Source organism: Myodes glareolus, chromosome X, assembly GCF_982192425.1.
Source record: "Myodes glareolus chromosome X, mMyoGla1.1, whole genome shotgun sequence".
Taxonomy (NCBI): Eukaryota; Metazoa; Chordata; class Mammalia; order Rodentia; family Cricetidae; genus Myodes; species Myodes glareolus.
The window spans coordinates 130,283,524-130,287,321 of NC_142053.1; the positions used below are offsets into that span (position 1 = coordinate 130,283,524).

At 53.7% G+C, this 3,798-nt stretch overlaps 1 pseudogene; it reads left to right on the plus strand.

Moving 5' to 3' along the window:
- Positions 1 to 2,106: 2,106 nt before the first annotated feature.
- On the plus strand, positions 2,107 to 2,731 carry LOC148117497 (diphosphoinositol polyphosphate phosphohydrolase 3-alpha pseudogene; annotated as a pseudogene).
- The last annotated feature ends 1,067 nt before the right edge of the window (positions 2,732 to 3,798 follow it).

The following is a 3,798-nucleotide window of genomic DNA, read 5'->3' on the forward strand; positions in this document are numbered from 1 at the left end:
AAGAGACATTTAACAATATGGTTATAACAAGCATATTTACCTGCAACCTGATAGCAATAGGATGTGTTTTATCGAGTTCTTTAATGGTAATTCTGAGTGTGTCTACACTGAAGAAAGTGACTTGACAGCTCTCTTTACCTAGATGGTCTTTAATCACAGGTTGATCCTCTTCAAAGGTCTCTGGTTATTCTTTCCCCCTTATCATATCTTTAGCAGCAATGGTATCTCTATACAGCCCAGTATCTCCACCTGCATCTACCCATACCCTCCCCACATGACCAGGTCTTGGGCACTGCAGACCACATCAGTCATTTACAAAAGCTGTATCCTGGCTGAGATAGCTCACATTTGAAACCCTTGAGAATAGGATCATTGTTATTCCTGTTTCTGGTTTACCTGGTGTGGAAAATGCATTGCTCAGTTAATCCTTGAAATCTGCACTGTGTGTCACAGTCACCTCCCAAGTTTTCTGAGTTTACTTCCCCTTGGTGGAACAGTTTTCCTTTCCAAAGCAGGGTCTGTAACCTTTAATCCACCCCATGACCCCGTTGATGCCAGGAGAGTGATGGTGGGAGATAGACAAGATTCCTCAAACAATGGGGAGACATTCAGTGCCCCCAGAAGTCAAGAAGTCTACACTAGAAAAGGAATGAGAGAATACTCAGGGAAAATTTTAAAAAAAAAAGTATGCTTGAAGTTTTGTGTTAATTTTGAACACCAGGGTGCTGCTTCTCTGGCAAGAGGTCGGTGTGATCAAAGCACACTGAACGTTGCAATCTCCAAATGGAAACCACCAGGCCAGGGCAATGGCTCAATAGATAAAGTGCTTGGGGCTCAAGAGGGAGGACCTTTCTGTCCCCACCACCCACATACAAGCCAGCTTGCAATCCCAGTGGTAGGAGTAATCCAGAAACCCAGACTCTTAATTCCCGGGGCTCTCTGGTCCAATGCAGTCTAATTGTGTCAAACATGTCCCCAAAGTCATAATGGAGGGAGAGCAATGGAAGCAGCGAGGGAAGGTATCTTTGCCCACCTTGGCCTACACCTGTTCAAAGAGAGCACTCACAGGTGTCTGTCAATTATTTTCAAGAATCAACAAACCCCTGGATGCTCCCGTGTAAGCAGACCAGGAAAGGGTGAGAATGGAGGTGCTTGACAGGGAAACCAAGACTGTGTGGGGGTGCTGCTCCAGAAACATCCTGCAATGGAGTGCAAACAAGGCTTGTACCAAGGAGTCCCGGGGTTCAAAGACGAGGAAACTGAGGAACAGAGAGGCTATACATGATGTGAATAGGGGTTGTGTGCAAGTGTTTAAGGCAAGGGCTGAGCCAAGATGGTTGACAAGCCGCAGAAGAGAACCTGTTGAAGAAAGCAAGCCGCATGTGACTCAGCAAAGATTATTCTGGCAAGACTGCCATTGGTCATTCTGGCAACACCAGCCTTCTGCCTATAAATAAGGCAGTGCTGTTCATGATGGGAGAGGACGATGATGCCAGTCTCGACCCCACTGCATGTGTCTTTCTAGGGGGGGCCCTGGCCCCCGCTGCTACCATGTCTGGTAGAGACACACCTGTGGTGAGGACCCTGCGCACTGTCACAATGGGGTGCACCTCCCCAGGGCAGTGAGAGCTAGAAGCTTCCTAGGCACGGCAGTGCGGGGCGCCTGCGCAGTGGGCCGGCAGCATCACCCGTTGCAGGAGGGAGTCGGGAGACCCCCGCCTCCGCCCCTCGCCCTCCGCCGCCGCGTGCGCGCACGCGGACCCGACCACGCGCGCGCACGCGCCTCACCTGGCTCAACCCCTGCCAGGGCGACCGGCGACGGAGCGAGCGCGCGAGCGCGGACGGGCAGGCGGGTAGGGACCGCGCACGGTCCAGTCGTGGGCTGTGCGGAGGCGCGGGCTCTGGGCACCCGGCACTCGGCGGCGGAAGCGGCGCCTCCAATCAGGCAGCGGGCTCGCGACCCTCGGCGCACTCGGCCGGCGCTGCCCGCCCCGCGGACTGACTGACGCGCCGGCTCGCCCCCGCCCCCGCGCCCGCCCCCGCCTCGTCTCCCCAAGCTCGGCTCAGGCTCCGCTCGGCTCCGCTCTGCTTGGCTCTGCTCCGCTTGGCTCTGCTCTGCTCCGCTCCCCTCCAGCCCTCGCCAGGCCCATTCCCTGCCCGCAGCAGCTCCTCGGCTGCGCAGCGGCGGCCCGCTCGGTAGCTGCAAGCGACCAGAGAGGCGGCGGCGGCGCCGAGGATGAAGTGCAAGCCGAACCAGACGCGGACCTACGACCCCGAGGGCTTCAAGAAGCGCGCCGCGTGCCTGTGCTTCCGCAGCGAGCGCGAGGACGAGGTGCTACTGGTGAGCAGCAGCCGCTACCCCGACCGCTGGATCGTGCCCGGCGGGGGCTTGGAACCCGAGGAGGAGCCGGACGGCGCGGCGGTGCGCGAGGTGTACGAGGAGGCGGGAGTCAAGGGGAAGTTGGGCCGGCTGCTGGGCGTCTTCGAGCAGAACCAGGACCGCAAGCACCGGACCTACGTGTTCGTGCTCACCGTCACCGAGCTGCTGGAGGATTGGGAAGACTCGGTCAGCATTGGCAGGAAGCGAGAATGGTTCAAGATCGAAGATGCCATCAAAGTCCTCCAGTGCCACAAGCCCGTGCATGCCGAGTACCTGGAGAAACTGAAGATGGGCGTCTCCCCGACTAATGGAAACTCGGCTGCCCCGTCCCTGCCAGAGAGCGAGCCCTAGTATGTATCGCTCCCGCCCGCCCATCCGTCTGCCCGGACTCCTGCCTGTCGCCTCCCCGCACTTGCCTCCTGCCTGCCAGGAGAGCACCTCTCCTGCCCTGTGCGCCCGCACGGGCAGGAGGGAGGCTTCTTTTGTTTCCTTGGCAGGCAGACCTCTGAATCACGCTTGCAAACTGTCTTGGTTGCCAGGCGCTGTTTGCAGAAAATTTGCACGTTTTCTTCAGATGCTTTTCTAATCGCTTCTTGGTGACACTGTAGAAATCTTGAGCTCAGCCAGAGCTGCATGGGATTTTGTGAAAGGTGCCTTACTGCTTGCCCTGCTCTTCATGGAGGGTGTGTGTGTGTGTGTGTGTGTGTGTGTGTGTGTACGCGTTCGCGCGCGTGTGTGTCTATCTGCTCTGTGATGGTTTTGTTTGGGTCATTTTTTTCTCTTTAAACACCCTTTACATGTGTTGTGCGTGAGTGTGCGTGCGCGCTTTTGATGTCAGCCTTGTGGTTTGTTTCTTAGTGGAGGCCTTTAGAGTCCTACCAGCTGGCGGGGGAGGGGGAAAAGGGGCATCTTTTTGTGTTTTTTCCCCTTGTTTTCTCATTCACAGCCTTGGTTCTTGGCAGTGCGCCATTCTTGGTAGATGTTGACTCAGATGACTTATTTGTAATTAAAATAAGAAAAATTGGAGACCTTATACCTTTTCTTTTATTTATATATATACCCTTCTTTCTGCACCCAAAATGTCATCTAACATGCTCAACTTCCTGTATTTTCATGACCAAAAACCATTCTAATGTCAAGAATATTCTACAGTTGATGATTTCTCACTACATCATCAACAGTAGCATTTTCTTGAAAATTAAAATGGATATGTTCATTTCTTACATAATTTGCAGGGGCTTACTCCGATAGACTGGCTCTTTCTAGAGACTTGCTAATAAGATACTTTTAAAAAAATCAGGATAACACTATACAAGAGTTTTAGCCTACTCACCCAGCAGCTTCCAACTCCCAGCACCTTCCTGGATATTCTTTTTAAAATGTGCTTTTCTCGGTGTACATTCATTTTTAGAAAGTAA